The 19,404-nt window shown below is 49.3% G+C and overlaps 1 protein-coding gene and 1 long non-coding RNA gene across 2 annotated transcripts in view; one reads left to right on the top strand and one right to left on the bottom strand.

The window, feature by feature from the left end:
• Nucleotides 1-4,713: 4,713 nt before the first annotated feature.
• On the bottom strand, nucleotides 4,714-8,319 carry LOC138436161 (uncharacterized). Its single transcript, XR_011255359.1, has 3 exons — nucleotides 8,171-8,319; nucleotides 6,839-6,907; nucleotides 4,714-5,950 (listed from the first exon to the last, which is right to left on the bottom strand). It is a non-coding gene; the product is annotated as an uncharacterized lncRNA (long non-coding RNA).
• A 69-nt stretch (nucleotides 8,320-8,388) lies between these two features.
• The window catches only part of EFCAB6 (EF-hand calcium binding domain 6), a 268,456-nt gene continuing 257,440 nt past the window's right edge, over nucleotides 8,389-19,404 (top strand). Inside the window, exons 1-2 of the mRNA XM_069581729.1 lie at nucleotides 8,389-8,583; nucleotides 9,831-10,035. The gene's annotated coding sequence lies outside the window, so the exon portion shown is untranslated. The remainder of the gene's footprint in view (nucleotides 8,584-9,830; nucleotides 10,036-19,404) is intronic.

Raw genomic sequence — 19,404 nt, 5'->3', positions numbered from 1 at the left:
GTGTGTTCAGGCCCAAATGGGCTGCTGGGGACCCGGGTGCTCCTGAAGGACCAGGGAGGCCAACAAGAAGAGGCCCCCTGAGTGACCAGGGGCAGGTGAGGGACCCCGGGCTGAGGGCCGCCTGGGGATGGGGGTGTGTGCTGGGCAGCGCTCAGAGGCTGGCAGCCAGTGCGGTCAGGAGCCCAGCTCCCAGAAGGCCTCAGGGGTCATGAGAGTTGGATTTTGTAAGAAGAAATGAAAGCCCCAAAAAGGCTTAACTGAAGGAATGCTGCCTGGAGGTGCCCCCCTACCCTCGACCCCTCTGCAGGTAGAAGGGGTGAGGGACCGGTACCGGCCTCCTGGTTCACCAGATCCACAGAAGGAGGAGGTGGTTGGCTGTGTTAGAACATCCCCAAGGTACCTTCTGCCCCAGCCCCTGGCTCTGAGTGCTCTAGGGTGTCGTGTGCTGGGAGCAGTTGCTACCTCTCACACTTGGGGCAAAGTCAAGGGCAAAATGACTTGAGGCCAAAGGTGCTGTGGATCCTACGAGTGAAGCCAGGTTGGAGAGCAGAGTGACCCGGGGGGTAGCAGCCCCTGGGGGTGGGTGGGGTTTGAGGGGCCAAGGTGAGGGACAGATGGACAGGGCCAGAGAGGCCTGGGCAGTGGGCTGACCTTACGGATCCCACCATGGGGTTCTTGCACGTCCCCGTCTCCAGGGAAGTCCCGGCTTGCCTGGCCTTTTGACTTCGCAGACTAAAAAGATTCCAAAAGGCACGTGGGGGACCTGCATAGGCTGTAACGCCCAAGCAGCTGGATTCAGCCACAGCCCCCCGCCAGCTGGACCTGTCCCCATGGCCTCCAGGCTCTGACACGGCCATCCAGGACTCAGCAACCATCCCCCCCCACCCCCCACCACGCACCTATTCCCTTCATCTGAAATACCCAAGAAGGCCCTCTCACCTGAGCAGGTAAGCCACGTAAATTCTCCAATCTCTCCATCACGCTAACTCATGGGATGGTCACAAGATTTAAAAGTGGCTTTGAAAACACTCATGTAATTCACAGAATCGCAGATCTGTGCCTGGCCTTGCTGATGAGCACCCCCTAGTGGCCAAGTCACAGGTGACAGCCGCTGTCCTCAGTCCACGGGGAGGCCCCCCAGGCCTGTGGATGCAGGCGGGTGTGCAGTCCTTGTCCTGGGAGCCCCCACGTGTGACACAGCTTTATCGCCTTTCTGAGCAGGGTGGCTGCTGTTTGCAGTGGTGGAGAGGGTCCTTGGGTGTCCCGGAGGACTCCGCCCTGTGGATCCTGTCCTCCCGTAGAGCCTGGTCCCAGCCCTGCCCACAAAGCATCACCTTCCCCCTCTCCCTGCTGAACAAGCACTTTCAGACTGGGGTGGCACGTTGGCCAGGTGGTCCAGCCTCCCGCAGTGAGGAATGCCCTCTGACATCCCTGGATGTCCAGTCCCGACAGGCTCACCACCTTCTGGGACGGTCATTCCATTGCTGGGGGTCCTCTCCGGCCACTGAAGCAGACCCCCACCTCTCAGCCTGCCTCCTCTCTGGCCTCCCTGAGATGCCCAGCCCTGCCTGACCTGGTGAATGTCGCCCCTCTACTCCCAGGTGTTCCCTGCCTTCCTCTCATCCCACCCCCGCCTACTGCTCTGCACTGGTCTTCCCGTGCAGTGACACCCTGAAAGCAGGACGGGGCTGTATTTTCCTAGGTCAGAATATGGCATATAATTAGCACCTAATATTTTCTGAGAGGCATCTTGCACTGTTGGAGTGGGTTTCATTTTTTCTGAACACCGTCTGCCCTGCCCCTTCTATGCACTGCTCCTGGTCCTGGCCTTGGGGGGCCCATAACTTCCCAAGAAAGACCTAGGCTGGTGCCCTGCCTCCTCCCCAGTCAGGAACAGAAGGAGCGGTGCAGAGAGCCAGCCCTCCGAAGATGCCGAGCAAGGAGAGGCGACTTGAGTGACAGCAGGGAGACGGCTGAATGGAAGAGACAGGGCGAGAGCTGGTCTGTAAACAGGCGGGATGTGAGCAGGGCAGGCACCAGAGAGGGGCATGCAGGTGGGAAGAAATACAACGCACTGCAATGAGTCAGGCATTCGGTTCTAACCCACTCTGCCCCCACTGGTGGTGGGACCGAGGGGACGGCCCCTTTTCATCTCATAACGAGGAGGTCTCATCTCAAGTGTTTTGACATCCTACCCTGTCCAAGCATGCTGTGATTCTTAAGTGGTCAAACTGCCTATCCATCCAACCCCAGAGGAGCTGATCCATAGGGGAGAGCGTGACGTTTTTAGCCGGGGGTGGACTTTGCTGGCGAGGGCAGAGAGGATTGGTTATGTGAGCGCCCGGCACACAGCTTGGGCCCAACACCGCCTTCTCTGAGGCGTGCTGAGTCTTTGCCAAATCTACACATCAAATGACAGTCTGATTCTCACACTTGGATCCCTGTAAGCGAGTTGGCACTGGATGTCTGGGCTGCAGTCTTTAAATCTGTCCCCCTCACCATTGACGAAAGGAATCTGTGCTCTATTAAAAGCCTTCTTTAAAAACCAGGGAATGCTAAATGTGTTTAAAATATGAAAAAAAAAATCAACCAGAAAATGCATTTTCCCCTCTTGAGAGTTGTCATCTTTACATGTATCCGTGGTGTCGGGCACCAGCTGGGAACAGAAGTCTTAAAATATCGCGAGCAAGGCCATCTCTGCAGAAGGAAAAACTCCCAAAGCCAATAAGACTCTCTTCTCCAGTCTTTTGCATCCTCAAAAAAAAAAAAGTGATCTGGTTAAAAATCTCCCCCAACCCTATTTTTCTCGTCTCTTATTTCTCCCCTTTAGAGTCCACAGTACATGTGATTTCCAGAAAAAACTTTTTTTTTTTACTCAAATGCAGCTGGTACCTTGGCACCCATCTCATTCTGCCCAAGAACCCCTGGCTGTTTGGTCCTCTGTGCCCAACTCAGCCTGTCCCCTTTGCCTGGACTCCACCCAGACGACACTGACTTAAGCTTGAGGCTCAGCTCGGGTGCGGTCTACTCCGAGAAACCCCTGGCATCTCTCGCTGCACCTCCTCCCAAGGGTGGGGACCACTGCCGTGCCCCTCCTAACAGACCCCGAACTCAGGGACTATCTGCTTCTTGAGAATCAAACCATGTCTCACTCTCCTTGGTGCCAAGAAGTCAGCTCAGAAAAGAAGTGCTGACGTCCGGAGCGTCCCGACTGGCCACTGAATTCAGCCTACTCTGGGCGTCTCAACAGCCTCGGACTTCACCAGCACGTCATCTGTGACTCACTGCCTGGGCCCTCTCTGGCCCGGCCACACAGCTCACTCCTATGCCCCCTGCAAGCTCTTCCTCAACTTGGCTGGACTGTTTTGCCCTCTTGAAAAGCCCTCCTTGCTATTTCTGCTGCTGCTGCTAAGTTGCTTCAGTCGTATCCGACTCTTAGCGACCCCATAGATGGCAGCCCACTAGGCTCCCCCGTCCATGCGATTTTCCAGGCAAGAGTACTGGAGGCGGGGTGCCATTGCCTTCTCCGCTGCTATTTCTAAGTGTTGCCAATTCATTTCTACCACCTGCCTCAAGCTGGCCTCGAAAGACAGTCTCCAGGAGGTCACCATGAATTAACTTAGCTCTCTGACGCTGCCATCTTGTGGGTACCCCGGCTTCCATTTTTACCAAAATGTCAGAGGGGTTGCAGATTGGGGCAGACAGATTGTCAGGGGCTGGTGGCTCTCTCCCTCCTGGGTCCCTACCACACTTGGGACTCTGCAGCAGAAAAGGCCAGAACCTTCTTTAGTCCAGAGAAGGAGTGACTTGGGTGTCCCCACTCTCTCCATGAGACAAGCCGTGGCAGCAAGTACTTTTCTCTTTAGAATGGAGTGTGCCAGGAATTCTCAAAGAGTAATAACTCTCTATAATGGGATATTGGTTTACAATTGTTAAGAAAACATTTTGTTCCTGGTTTCAAGTTTCCTTTCCCAAGGAGGTGTTTTCAGCCGCAAGTAGAGACTATAAGTAGAGCCCGTGCCTCATTCATCACTCTGTCCCCATTCCGTGTTTAGCACAGCGCTCCCTTCCTATCAGGTAATCAATAAATGCTTGTTACCTAACTAAAGGCAAATTAAATGCTAAACACCACTAATTACAAGCTGTCGCGAGATCCTGGCTCTCCGCAGAGAGAAGTGCTTGTGATTGTCAGGGGTTTGCCAGCTGCCCAGGTGTAGGAAACACGAAATTGTTATTTTCTAACTGCTTCTTTGTTCCGGAGGGAGGGCCGTTCCTCTCAGATTGCTGCAATAAGACGTTCGGAGGGCAGAATTCATTAAAATTCTAAACACTGGTATTCTTCACCGTGGAATCTTGTTCAGGGGTAAGATAAGTGGATTTTGATTCCTGTCTTCGAGAACAGAGACAGGCAGTAACTGTTAAGGGAAATGAAAGGCGTCCCCATCTACTGGCACACAAAAGGGGAAAGAAACCCAGGAGCGGTTACCCGTCTCTCCACAGATGATCCTAAACTGGTCCCCTGTTTACAGACGATAATCAATTATTTGTAGTGACAATGTTTAAAATGTGCAATTTAGTTTCTGGTTGATTGAACTAAAATGAGCAGCTGCGTCATCTGTCAAGGTACATATCCCGCCCGGAGAGGAAGTACCTATTTTAGCAAAGACAAAAAATAACCACGGTGGTTCTTTCCAAAGAGACGCCTGTACCTCATTTCTTTTCGTTTAATTTTATTTTCGCCCAAGGACAGCTCAGGAGAGTCTGGTCTCCATTCTGCGAGGCCACCCAAAGCACAACCGCCAGAGAAATCTCAAGTGGGCTTCCCAGGGACGTCCTCCGCTTCTCTTTAGACGGACCATGCATTCGTGGCTGGTGCCAGCTCGACCATCCTTTATTAATAGACGAGGTGGAAAATAGCACTTAACTTCTGAGGGGTTAATCAGTTCCTGCTACTTATTACTCTACATGGAAGCATAACCTCCACCTATAACATCGCTGTTGATTAACCACGAGATGGTCATAGCCTTGCTCTCCCAGCCTGGTCTCCCAGAGGTACTGAGCTGTGCCGAAAATGTAGCTGTGAGTATTCAGCACCTGGAGGGCACACATAGCTCTCCACCACCCCGAGTTTCTTCTGGATCACTGAGGGATGAGCTGGCTGCTGGATTATCACAGGCGTAAATGTACTTCCCTCACCTTTCCACAGGTTTGCGTCTCCAGATTCCATCAGAGGTTTTCAGAGGCAAAGTCTCACAGTGGTTGTGTAGTAGAGGCTGTAGCAATTTCTCGAGCAGGGAATGTACCTGGTTTCAGTAGTACTGAAAGGTATCTTTTTTTCATTTCGGCTGTGCCACATGGCATCTGGGATCTTCCCTGACCAGGGATCAAAACTGCGTGCGTGCGGGCTGGATTGTTTCACTCGTGTCCCGACTCTTTTGTGACCCCATCGACTGTAGCCCACCAGGCTCCTCTGTCCATGGGATTTCCCAGGCAAGAATACTGGAGTGGGTTTCCATGCCCTCCTCCAGGGGATCTTCCTGACTCAGGGACTGGTTCTTGTCTCCTGTAGTGGCAGGCAGGTTCTTTACCACTAGCGCCACCTAGAGGTTTACAATGTTATTTATTTTACTATTTATTTTTGGCCGTGCTGGGTCATCACGGCTGTGCAGGCTTCCCTGTAGTTGCGGTGAGCGTGGCCGCCCTCTTGCCGCGGTGCTTGGGCTTCTCATGGCGGTGGCTTCTCTTGTCTCAGAGCTTAGGCTCTGGGGTGTTCGAGCTTCAGTAGTTATGGCCCTTGGGCTCAGCAGTTCCAGTTGTCAGGCTCTAGAGCACAGGCTTAATAGTTGTGGGGCACGGGCTTAGTTTTTCCATGACAAGTGGGATCGTCTCAGACCAGGGATGGAGCCTGTGTCCCCTGCATTGGCAGGCGGATGCTTTACCCCTGAGCCACCTGGGAAGACCAGAGCATGGAGTCTTAACCACAGAATGGCCAGGGAAGTCCTACACTCTTGAAAAGTACTGAGGATCCCCCAGAGCTTTTCTTTTTTGTGAGTTATATCTATCACTATCATACGAGACAGTAAAAGTGATAAAAAAGTTTAACATTTGTTTACCAATTCATTTAAAATAACAATAAACCTGTCACACAGTAACATTTTATGAAACGATTGTATTTTCCAAAACAAAAAGAGAGAGTGAAGAAAGGCCGTTTATATCTTTATGAATTCTTTAATATCTGCCTTAACAGAAGACAGCTGGATTCTCCTGGTTTTGTTCTCATTCAAGTCTGCTGCACTGTCATGCATCATGGAGTGTCTGGAAAACCCTACTGTACACTTATGAGAAAGTGAGAGTGAACACACAAGCAATACCTTACTCCGAAGACGGTTTTGATAATTATGGACTCTCTGAAGGGGGTCTCAGGACACTCAGGGGTCCCCAGACCACCCTTGGAGATCTGCTGACTTGCACAGTTCAGTCCAAGAGCTGGTGAATGGCAATGGGGTTTAGGACACGAGGGGCAGAAATGGCCTCTGTGGAAAGCACCCTTTCGGTTCCAAAGTTCCAAAGCCTTTTGGAACAAGAGCAGAAGAGATGGGGGCCAAAGTGATCGTAAGGCAAACGTACATTCCCTTCTTATGGACTGGTTTTCTCAGTGGGGCCTGAGGTGAGGTCACTCACTTAGGGTGATGAGTTAAAGGGTGTGGGAGGTCTGAGCAGAGAGAAGACATGAATTGACTTTCTCAGTGAGTAGAAAACTAGCTAGCCAGTGATGAACAGTCAGATCGACAGGAGGAATCCTTTTCTGGGGCTCTCGGCAGGTCACCCTGTAACTTACCAACTGATAGAACCGTGTGGCCGGGATTCCTCAGTAAGGCTGCACCTCTGGGGCCATTGCTTCTCTCACCTGTGAGTTAACACAGTGATGAACAGGCTGACGCACAGTAGGACCTGGGACTCAGCCTGCTGCTGCTTAGTCGCTTCAATTGTGCCCGACTCTGTGCAACCCTATGGACTGTAGCCTGCCGGGCTCCTCCGTCCATGGGATTTCTCCAGGCAAGAATACTAGAGTGGGTTGCCATGCCCTCTTCCAGGGGAACTTCCCGACCCAGAGATCAAACCTGGGTCTCTTGCACTGCAGGCAGATTCTTTACTGCAGAGCCACCAGGGAAGCCCAGGACTTAGCCTGCATGGGTTCTAATCCTGCTTTTGCCACTGACTCACTGTGCCTGTCTGTGCCTTAGTGTCCTATCTGTAAAATGGGAATAATTACTCCTAGAACCTACGTCCTAGGGCTGTTATGAAGATAAATGAAGATTAAGTGCACGTAAAGTATTTAGATAGGTGCCTGGGTAAGTGCAGTGCTCCGAGGAGTCAGCCACATTATCGCTACTATTACTGGGCTTTCCTGATGGCTTAGGAAGTCAAGAACCTGCCTGCAATGCAGAAGACCTAGGTTTGGTCCCTGGGTCCAGGAAGATTCCCTTGGAGAAGGGATCAGCAACCCACTCCTGTATTTCCAACGGGAAATCCCATGGACAGAGGAGCTGGTGGGCTACAGTCCATGGGGTCCTAAGAGTTGGACAGGAGCGACTAAACCACACACCATTACCCACATGACTTACTGAATTGCTAGTCAGCCTGTGAGCATGGTAAAAAACTGGCTCATTGGATAACTATTTATTTACCTATCTACTGGGGTTGGAGGAAGACCGGGATGTGAGCGCTGAGGATACCAGGCTGGGAAAAGCAGCCTTGTCCTGCCTTTTCCCCAGATCACCGGGACGAGGACACAACTAGACACAGGAGGCGACAATCAGAATCGCTAAGTGCTAACACGCCGGAAGGGCGCAGACGCGGTCGGGGCTTAGACACCTGCCTTCATCCTGAGGCCTTCCCTTGCGGCTCAGCTGCTACAGAATTTGCCTACAATGCGGGTAGATCTGCGTTCAATCCCTGGGTTGGGAAGATCCCGTTACGAAGGGAAACGCTACCCGCTCCAGTATTCTGGCCTGGAGAATTCCACGGACTAGTCCATGGGGTTGCAAAGAGTCGGACACGACTGAACGACTTTCACTTGGACTTTCTTCATCCTGACCCCAGGCTCTGGGTGGGTACGCTTGGTTTTTTTTTAACAGGTGAGGAGTCTGCTTCGCAGGATGAGACTAACCTCCCCGGCCACGCGGCTCGAAGAGGTACTCTGCGACCCGTCCGACAGCTCGCGCGACGGCCAGGTTAACAGAAAAGCGCTCCCACGTTGCCCGCCACCTTGACTCTAGCCGCGGTACCAGCTCCCCGGAGGCCATGACCTCGGGCGGAAGCTCCTCCCGCGTGGCGGGGGGCGGAGCCACCGGGCAGGCCTGGTCACGCCCCCTCGGCGACGACTTCCTAGTCTACTTGGCCAATCGGAGCTCCGTTTCTTCCCGGGTGGGGAAACATGTTCTCCAGTCAGCGAGCGCCGTCGTCGCTCGGGCAACAGCGTCCTAGCGACACCGCGTGGGTTGGTCCTCTGCGGCCAGGGGGCCCTGGAGTCCGCGCGCGGAGTTGGCTCCCATGAGTCGGAGGATTGAGAAAGGGGCCGGGGTAAGGCGGAGCGGCCTCGGCAAGAGCGCACGAGCCCGCAGCGGGGAGTGTGGGGGGCGCTGAGGAGGGCCCGGGAGGACAGCTCTGGGGTGCCACAGCCCCGGGACACGTCGCATCCCCTCCTTGTCTGTGGCTAAGAGGCGGTAGTGACCCGTTTACTCGTTTCACGCACGTGTGTATGTGGCGCGCTTGCCTGTGCCAGGAGCCGTTGTCGGGTCTGGGGGCTCCTGCGGTGAATTCGTTGTTATTTTTCAGTCGCGCAGTCACATCTGACTCTGCGATCCCATGGACTGCGGCTCGCCAGCCTTCTCTGTCCACTATCTCCCAGAGTGAATACTCTCCTGCAGTGAATAGCCCCATCCTTTTTATATTTCTATAAAGACCGACTATAAACAACGTAGAAGGTGGTGAATCTGTCTCCCAGTCTCTCTGAGGGTCACATCACTCTGACTCATGTTTTCTACTTCCGTTTGTCCCCACAGCAGCCTTTCGACTATTTTAAGTTCCGCCTTGTAGATGAGGACTTGAACCCCGCAGGGTGAAGGGGTCTGTCCCTGAGAATCACACCACTAGAAGTTGCAGGGCCAGAATTCAAACTGAGCACTTCTGTCTCATGTCAGAATCTTCAGGCTTTCTCGAACATTCCTCTTCCTCAAACTGCAGGAGTGATCCCTGCCTCCCTCAGAACTCTGTTTGGAAGCACTCTCTGAAATGTTCAGCGGTTATTTAAGACCATTGGCTGAATTACCCCGTACTTCCTTTTCCTTCTGTCCTGAAAATCTTTGCCTTTCAGGATGCCTTGACCCTGTTAAGAAGACTCTTATTTCGTTTTCAAGAGGACTAATTTAATAATGTTTCTTAAATTTTGTGTGCCACTAAATGAGTGGACTTACAGAAATAATGTAAAATTGTTTTTTTATTTTCAACTTTCACATACTGCTGTTCCTTCTCTTTTATCCATTGCCTTCAACAGATGTGTTTACTTGGCTAAATCTGGGGAACTGAAAGTGAATCAGGCAAGGGCCCTTTGATTATCTGTGAACATGTTTGTCTCCTACTCAGCCTTACTGCAAGCTTTAGGAGGGCAAGGATTTATTTCAGTCACCTGTGCTCATGGGAACACCACCATGAGTTTAGGGACTGGCTCATGGCAGGTGCCTGTGCTTGTAGATATTTGTCAAGAATTGCTTACCGGAGACATTAAATCTGCTGTCCCCTTTGTCTTTCGTGTCCCTACCCTTTTGCAGCTGTCCACCTCTCCCGTGCAGAGATCTCTGCATCGCCCTTGCTGTGACCCCTCCAGCTGACTGGCACATGGAGACAGAACCAGCTCTAGCAGAATGCTCAGGAGTCTGGGGCCCGCCTGGAGCAGGAATCCACTGGGAGCCCACTGGCTGTTAACAAGACAGTTGCTTTCGTAAAGCCTCTTGACAGATCAAGTGAATGTTTAAGGTTAGTAGATGAGGAGAGTCACTGAAGTTTCTCTTGGATGACTCCTTCCCCTGCCAGGGTTGAAAAATAAGCTGTTTAATATAGATGAGAAAGTGTGATGAGGCAAGAAGCTAAAGTCACTTTCTTCCTTTAAATATCACAAGAGAACTGACCTTTTTGTAAAATGTATTTATCTAAAATTACCCCAGATCTGCTTCCCCTGTAACTCAGCTGGTAAAGAATCTGCCTGTAATGCAGGAGGCCTGGGTTCGATCCCTGGGTTGGGAAGATCTCCTGGAGAAGGGAAAGGCTCCCTACTCCAGTATTCTGGCCTTGAGAATTCCATGGACTGTATAGTCTCAGTTCAGTTCAGTCGCTCAGTCGTGTCCGACTCTTTGCGACCCCATGAATCGCAGCATGCCAGGCCTCCCTGTCCATCACCAACTCCCGGAGTTCACTCAGACTCACATCCATCGAGTCCGTGATGCCATCCAGCCAGCTCATCCTCGGTCGTCCCCTTCTCCTCCTGCCCCCAATCCCTCCCAGCATCAGAGTCTTTTCCAATGAGTCAAATCTTCGCATGAGGTGGCCAAAGTACTGGAGTTTCAGCTTCAGCATCATTCCTTCCAAAGTAATCCCAGGGCTGATCTCCTTCAGAATGGACTGGTTGGATCTCCTTGCAGTCCAAGGGACCCTCAAGAGTCTTCTCCAACACCACACTTCAAAAGCATCAATTCTTCGGCACTCAGCCTTCTTCACAGTCCAACTCTCACATCCATACATGACCCCAGGAAAAACCATAGCCTTGACTAGACGGACCTTAGTCGGCAAAGTAATGTCTCTGCTTTTGAGTATGCTATCTAGGTTGGTCATAACTTTTCTTCCAAGGAGTAAGCATCTTTTAATTTCATGGCTGCAGTCACCATCTGCAGTGATTTTGGAGCCCCCCCGAAGTAAAGTCTGCCACTGTTTCCACTGTTTCCCCATCTATTTCCCATAAGGTGATGGGACTGGATGCCATGATCTTCGTTTTCTGAATGTTGAGCTTTAAGCCAACTTTTTCGCTCTTCTCTTTCACTTTCATCAAGAGGCTTTTTAGCTCCCCTTCACTTTCTGCCATAAGGGTGGTGCCATCTGCATATCTGGGGTTATTGATATTTCTCCCGGCAATCTTGATTCCAGCTTGTGTTTCTTCCAGTCCAGCATTTCTCATGATGTACTCTGCATAGAAGTTAAATAAGCAGGGTGACAATATACAGCCTTGATGCACTCCTTTTCCTATTTGGAACCAGTCTGTTGTTCCATGTCCAGTTCTAACTGTTGCTTCCTGGCCTGCATACAGATTTCTCAAGAGGCAGGTTAGGTGGTCTGATATTCCCATCTCTTTCAGAATTTTCCACAGTGTATTGTGATCCACACAGTCAAAGGCTTTGGCATAGTCAATAAAGCAGAAATAGATGTTTTTCTGGAACTCTCTTGCTTTTTCCATGATCCAGCGGATGTTGGCAATTTGATCTCCGGTTGGCAATTTCCTCTGCCTTTTCTAAAACCAGCTTGAACATCAGGGAGTTCACAGTTCACGTATTGCTGAAGGATGGCTTTGAGAATTTTGAGCATTACTTTACTAGCATGTGAGTTGAGTGCAATTGTGCGGTAGTTTGATCATTTTTTGGCACTGCCTTTCTTTGGGATTGGAATGAAAACTGACCTTTTCCAGTCCTGTGGCCACTGCTGAGTTTTCCAAATTTGTTGGCATATTGAGTGCAGCACTTTCACAGCATCATCTTTCAGGATTTGAAACAGCTCAACTGGAATTCTATCACATCCACTAGCTTCGTTCATAGTGATGCTTTCTAAGGCCCACTTGACTTCACTTTCCAAGATGTCTGGCTCTAGGTGAGTGATCACATCATGATTATCTGGGTCGTGAAGATCTTTTTTGTACAGTTCTTCCGTGTATTCTTGCCACCTCTTCTTAATATCTTCTGCTTCTGTTAGGTCCATACCATTTCTGTCCTTTATTGAGCCCATCTTTGCATGAAATGTTCCTTTGATATCTCTAATTTTCTTGAAGCGATCTCTAGTCTTTCCCATTCTGTTGTTTTCCTCTATTTCTTTGCATTGATCGCTGAAGAAGGCTTTTTTTTATCTCTTCTTGCTATTCTATGTATAGTCTCTGGGGTTGCAAAGAGTCGGACATGACTGAGCAACTTTCACTCCAGATCTAGGTTTGTGCAGTTATACAGATTGGATCTTTATACTAGTTAAATGTCGATTCACTTTCCACACAGTGCTGTCTAGGACATCCACGCCATTTAGAAGAGGAGATGTAAAGGGAAGGAATGTTTGGGGAAACTCTGTGAATGGAGATAACATATGAACATGATACACTTCCAGTAGGAAAGAGCTTCGTTTTCTACTTTTTTTCCTCTTGGTTTCAAACTTTTACTGCTATTTGTTTAATATGTTTTAGGCACCACCATTATCTTTTCACCTGTTTTTCTGCAGTTTGATTATTTCTATCACCATTGCTCCTCCTGGCTATTACTGAGCACTCACTGTGTTCCAGGCTCAGTTTGGAACCTCTCATTACCTTTTTTAAATCGAGTGCTTCTTGCCTAGGAAACGGTACAGTTATTGTTCCCATTTTATAGATGAGGTAGCAAGGATGTAGAGCAGCTACAAAGAAGGCTGCACGACAGATAGGTGCTGGCATGTGGCCTCTGCTCCAGGACTGCCTGGGGACAGAGCCTGCTTTCTCAGCCAGTCCTCTCACGCTCTCAGAGATGTGTGTGCTCTGCACATCCCTCCGCACGTCTGCACTGGGCTTTGAGGGGACTTGTAACAATGCATACAATATGGTAAATAGGAAAGTAACTTCAAGAAAGAATAGTCAGATAATTCGTAGTGATTAATATAGTTGGGCTGCAAATTTGGCTGTGAGCTTCTTTTTTTGTTTATTTTTAATCAAATGAAAGAGTCTTTAAATTTTTTATAGTGGTTTATACTTTTTAAAAATTTCACAAATGATTTCACGTAATCCCGTAACAACCCCGTTTTCCTCCTCACCTCCATCTTGCCCGTCCCCGCTTCCCTCTCCCCACTGGTAACCACTGATTTGCTCTCTCTATTTGTGCATCTGCCTCTCTCTTGTTTTATTAGCTATGAACTTCTTAAACTCAGGAAAAAGAAAATTTAAAACAACCAAAAAAAGAAAGAAGTTGAAGTTATTTTGTCCAGGCAAATAAGGCATTTTAATTCCTCTGGAAAAAAGAAAGTGTTTCTAATGCCTCCATCGAAAGGACGTTTCTCCGGGGCTTCATCAGCAAGTCCCAGAGGATCCGGTTTAACACGGAGTGCCCAGCATGTAGGCTCAGTGTCCTAGCTATTAAGGGAAACAAATGTAGACTGTTGCATTTGTATAGAATTTTTGAGTAGTACAAGGCACAAATCAGAGTCAAAATTTACAAAATACATAACAGAATAAGATTAAACAATAGCCAGCAGAATAGAAATTTTCAGGAACACCTCCTGAATTTTGTTTTTCGGTAAATGGTGTTATCAGGTCCCCGGGGTTGGTTCCAGTCATTTGTGTGCTTAGCAGTTACCTATTGAACACCTGCCATGCGCCAGGCCCTGGTCCAGGCAGTGAGGACACTGCGGAGATGGTCAGCCACCCTCCTTTGCCTTTGGGGGCTCCTCCCTGTCATTTTCTCCTGCTGGGCCGTTTCTGGACTGACTTTGGTCTGCCATCCTTTGTCGCCCTTCCTGTAAAACCCAAGACCATGCTTCGCACCTCACACCGTAACGGTCTCCCTGCCTTCCACCTGGGCTCTGAGTTTCTTGCTCTGCCTTCCCAGGACCTAAAGTCTGTGGCAGCCACCAAGGAGTGAGCACAGCCTCCTGCGTGTCAGTCTCTTTAGATACATTATCTGGGTCCTGCGACAGCTTTTTTTGTTTGGTTGGTTGTTTGGGGTCATGCCCCGTGGCATGTGGGATCTTAGTTCTCCAACCAGGGATCGAACCCACACCCCCGGCATTGGAAGGCAAAGTCTTAACCACTGGCCCACCAGGGAAGTTCTAGCATCAGCCTGTAGAGGGCTTCACTCAACCATTGTGGGTCACTTGCACCTTGAGGGCCTGGTGGAAGCCATGTATCCTCCCTGTGGAAAAATCACCTCTCACACCCTTTGGAATTTAATCTCAGAGAGTTTGAAGGTCCGGAAGTGCACACGCGTGAACCTTGTCCATAGATCCCAGGTTAAGAATGTGCGTGCATGCTGTCGCTCAGTCGTGTCCGACTCTTTGTGACCCCATGGACTGCAGCCCGCCAGGCTCCTCTGTCCATGGGATTCTCCAGGCAAGAATACTGGAGTGGGTAGCCATTTCCTTCTCCAGGGGATCTTCCCAACCCAGGGATCAAACCTGTGTCTTGATTAGCAGGTGGATTGTTTACCACTGAGCCACCTGGTAAGAATACTTGATTTAAAGAGAGATATTATCTCCATTTTGCAAATGAGAAAACTGGGTGACGAGGAGGTTAATTACCTTGCAAGTCTGCATGGTCGATAACGGAACCAATTGTGACTCCATGTCTTCTTGACTCTAAACCCTGATGCTCAGTAAATGCGGGAGTAAGTGTGTAGAAGGTCCAAAAGGGAGCTTTAAAGTGAATATGCCCCTGCTGCGACAGAACATCATTTGATGTCAGAATAGATGGGGAGAAGATTTTTCTCAAGGATCTGGATTTAGCTGCCAAAATCTTCTGTGCTGCTTGCAACTTGTCCCCAGTTTTGTCAAGTGATAATTCCACCCCCCTCCCCCCCGCCATGATTCCAGTTCCAACAGTTTTCGCTTCTGATGCCATTTCTGTTGGGCTGTGCACGTTTCTTACTCTCGTGTTGAATTATGTTTTCTCTGGATGCCAAGGCAGATGGATAGCACTTTTGTTATGATTCTGATATAAATAGCATCTGTTAAAAACTGGACATCAGTGCTTATCTGACAAATAAACAAATACATCCGTAGGATAGCCTTCTAATCGTGTTTTTGCCAGTGGTTAGTAAGTGTATTTGATGGTCTGTGACTTGGTGCTTGTTTGGAGGGCACTGGTTTTATTTTCCTTGCTAATTTCAACCTTACTATACGTTTTGATAGACTCATATTCATGAATGTCTTAGAATTCTCTTTATTTAGAAAACCTAAACTGAGGACGACGTCAGGCCGGGGGTGACCTAAAGAACTCATTGCATTGCCTTGCTCATGCTGAGAACACTGGTTAGCTTTCAAGGTCGAGGGTGAAGTGAGTCCAGGCTCCTTACCCTGGCCATGTTAGCTGTTAATAGCCACGGTCCCCCCAGAACAAGGATGAACAGAGTGCGCCCTGTGTGCCAGGCCCTGTGGCAGGTGCTGAGTAAAGATGGTGAGTGCAGCTGGCTGTCTCCATGGGAGGGGCTCCCTGGCGAGTAGGGGCCACAGATAAACAGCCGAGAGAAAAGCCTGGAAGCCGAGAATCAAAGTGAAGGTAGATGTGGGGCTAGAGGAAATGGCACCCCACTCCAGTATTCTTGCCTGCAAAGTCTCATGGACAGAGGAGCCCGGCAGGCTGCAGTCCATGAGGATGCACAGAGTCAGACACAACTAAGTGACTGGGCACACACACACACACACACACACACACACACATACACACAGCTGGTTAACCGTGTTGAATTGGGACACACACACACACACACACACACTCCTGGTTAACCGTGTTGAATTGGGACCTCCCTGGTAGCTGAGTGGTTGAATTCTACCACAGGAGGCATGAGTTTGATCCCTCGTTGGGGAACTAAGATCCTGCGTGCCATTCATTGTGGCCAAAAATAAAATTAAAAACAGACAAAAACCAATGTTGTGTTAGTTTCAGCTGTACGGCAGAGTGATTCGATTATGCACCTACCTATCTTTCTTCAGATTCTTTCTCATTATAGTTTTTTTTTTTTTAATATTTTATTTGGCTGTACTGAGTCTTAGTTGCAGCATGCGGGATGTTTAGTTGTGGCATATGAACTTAGTTGTCACGTGTGGGATCTGGCTGCCGTTGCATTGGGAGTACAGACCACGCTAGACCACCGGGGAAGCCCCTCAGTTATAGCCATACAGGACGCTGAGTACAGTTCATTCCCTCTGGTCCTCAGTAGGCCCTTGTTGTTTCCCTGTTTTTTATGTAGTGCAGTATATCTGTCGACCCCCCAATCCCAATTTATCCCTCCCCACTTTCCCATCTAGTAACCATAAGTTTATTTTCTATGTCTGTGAGTTCTATTTCTGCTTTGTAAATAAGTTCCTTTCTATAATTTTTTTTAAAGGCTACATGTAGAAAAGAGATCATATGATACTTATTTTTCTCTGACTTTCTTCACGTAGTGTGACAGTCCTGGGTCCATCCATGTTGGTGCAAATGGCATTATTTCCTTCCTTTTTATGGCTGAGAAAAATGGGATATTATATATATATATACACACATATATATTATGTCTCACAACTTCTTTATCCATTCATCTGTGAATGGATACTTAGGTTGTGCTGCTAAGACATGTGTCTTTTTGAATTAGAGTTTTCTTCTTTTCTGGATTATATAAGGCATGATTACTTTTAAGGAGGATAGGAAGGCCTCATGAAAGAGGGGGCTCTACCCTCGGTCTTGAAAGATGAAGTGTGGTGGAAAAGGAAATTCTAGCAGGACTGAAAAATTCGAGCAGGAGCACGACCCAGTACACAGAGGTGAGGAACTGCGTGGTATATTCATTTGGCTTTTGTGTGAAATGCAGGGGCATGAAGCTGTGGTGTCTGGAAGTTTCTTGTGGCCAGGTTATTAACGATGTGAGTGACCTTATACCCCACAATTAGGAGTCTGACTTCAGTTTATATACCTGGAGTAGTCATACAAATGCATGTTATGGTTTTTGTTTTTTTTTTAATTTAAAAAATGTAGATTCACAGAAAAGTTGCAGAATTAGTACAGAGAGTTCCCATGTGCCCCCAGCTTCCCCCATGGTACCATCTTACAGAATAAGCACAATACTCTTAGCAAAACCAGGGTGCTGTCCCTGCTGCAGTCCTAGTAACAAATAGAGACTTTATTCAGATTTCACCCATATTGACAGGACTCAGTCTTTTTTCTCTTGGAGCATAGTTCTGTGAAATTTTAGCACGTGGGTAATTTTGCCTTGCATGTTTTTTAAGCCAGGGAGTAATGTAACTGTGTGTGTGCTTTAGCAAGAGAGATCCTGGCCACAGAGGAGGATGGATTAGAAGGGAGTTGGAGACCTGGATGCGATCTAAGGGGCTGTTTCTGGAATCTACATGAATGAAGATGAACTCAGGGAGTGAAGGGAGGGGTGGAGAGGGTGGGGGGACCAACGTCACAGGTGTCCTCCAGGTACCGCAGACAGTCCCTGCTGCCACTTAGAAAGAGGGCCAGATTCCAGTCATGGAGAAAGAAGCAGGCCTCAGCTGTCATTACGGACCATGGTCAGTTTTCTAAGGGCTGCTGCTGCTGCTGCTGCTAAGTCGCTTCAGTCATGTCTGACTCTGTGCGACCCCAGAGATGGCAGCCCACCAGGCTCCCCTGTCCCTGGGATTCTCCAGGCAAGAACACTGGAGTGGGTTGCCATTTCCTTCTTCAATGCATGAAAGTGAAAAGTGAAAGTGAAGTCTCTCAGTCATGTCCGACCCTCAGCGACCCCATGGACTGCAGCCTTCCAGGCTCCTCCGTCCATGGGATTTTCCAGGCAAGAGTACTGGAGTGGGGCGCCATTGCCTTCTCCGAAGGGCAGTAGGAAGCAATTGGAGTTCTTAAAGCAAGGAAGTAACGAAAGGAGGTCAGCATTTTAAAATGTGGCGGTAGTCTGTGTGTGTGTGTGTGTGATTTGTGTATGTGATGTGTGTATATGGTTTTGGTGTATGTGTGCGTGTGTGTGGTGTGTGGGTATGTGCTTGTATTGTGTATGTATAGTGTGTGTGAGTTCGAGTTATGGGAAGAGAAGTGGTGCTCATGGTGCTGGCATAAAATATCTCTACGTGAGAAACCCAAAATTTAGCGTGAAATTCATGTACAGGACCTGCCTGTGGCGGTGGGCACAGCTCTCCAGTAACCTGCAAAACCGCTAGATTGCTCTGCAGACCCGAAGGCTCTGTTCCCGTGGTTTGGTGAGCTAAACAAAAAAATCTGCCTAACCCTGCCGCTTTCTTAATTTCCAGAATTCACCAATTCAGAAATAGTTTTTCTTGAAGGAAATGAAACAAAATAGCACCAAAACAAACACCTTCACCGCCCCCAGCACTGCATGGAGTAGTCCCAGGGCCAGCGAGCCGCTGCTGTCTCCTGAAGGTCTGTGTCAGCTGACGGGTTGGAGGGGCGCGGTGGGCTCCCTGGACGGTGCCGGGCTCAGAAAGCTGGTGGTGTTAACCATGATCACTTCCGTCTGGTTTCTTTCTGTTGTTCACCCAGCAGGCGTGTGCAAAATGCTGCTTCTGGGGCCAGAATTGTCTAAGAAACTTGCATATCGTATCAGCAAGCATCGGCCCATACATTTTGAAGTTGGGGTCCTCCGTTGGGTGCTCCGTGTGACCCTGGCTGTTAGACAGCTACGGCGAGCTCTGCAGATGCCTCCCCGCGGGCCAGCAGAGCCCCCTGCACGGCGCAGGTCCCCGTGTGCTCCTGCAGGTGGCAGCAGCTGCCCGGCTTCCCAGTACCGGGCTCAGGCGGGGAGTCCATCGCCTGTGCCCTTTGCCAACATCCGAGGACTTGCTGGGCCGGCTGTGATAAAAACAGGACGCGTTCAACACTCCTGGTCGGCTCACAGGAGTGGGGAGGGCCCAGTGATTTCCAGCAATCACGTCTTAAAAGCCTGCCAGGGAGACCGTATTTGAGTTGGGAACAACCATTTGACTGATGTGCGGTCAGTTCCTCCGAAGCAGCTTGTTTTTCTGTCGTCTGTTGCCGCATCTCTCAGCACACTAGGTGTGGTGGTGAGTCTGGAAATGATCGTTAGGTAAGAGTGAGTTTCTGAGGCACTTTCTGAGATTAGGTGTTTGTGTCCATGGTAGAGAAGGTGTATTACAAGCAAAATTGCAAGAAGCTTTTTCTTTTGCTTTAAGGCTCTGTGTTCTGGGCCAGCAAGGCATTCATGCTGATATAAATGATCCCGAACCCACAGCACTCAATTCAGTTAGACTCAGGAAGCATTATTTTTGGACCGCTGTCATCAGATGTGGTTCCTGCTCTCGGGGCATTGATGGTTCTTAACAGGGAACATCTATCCAACAATCCTAAGGGTCATGGATGCGAATTAAGAAAACCTTTCACTCAGGTCACTGGTTCTCAGTACAGGGGATGAGAGT

This window comes from Ovis canadensis, chromosome 3 (genome assembly GCF_042477335.2).
Source record: "Ovis canadensis isolate MfBH-ARS-UI-01 breed Bighorn chromosome 3, ARS-UI_OviCan_v2, whole genome shotgun sequence".
Taxonomy (NCBI): domain Eukaryota; kingdom Metazoa; phylum Chordata; class Mammalia; order Artiodactyla; family Bovidae; genus Ovis; species Ovis canadensis.
Note: the sequence above shows the minus strand (reverse complement) of the source record. Positions and strands in the feature narration are given on the sequence as shown.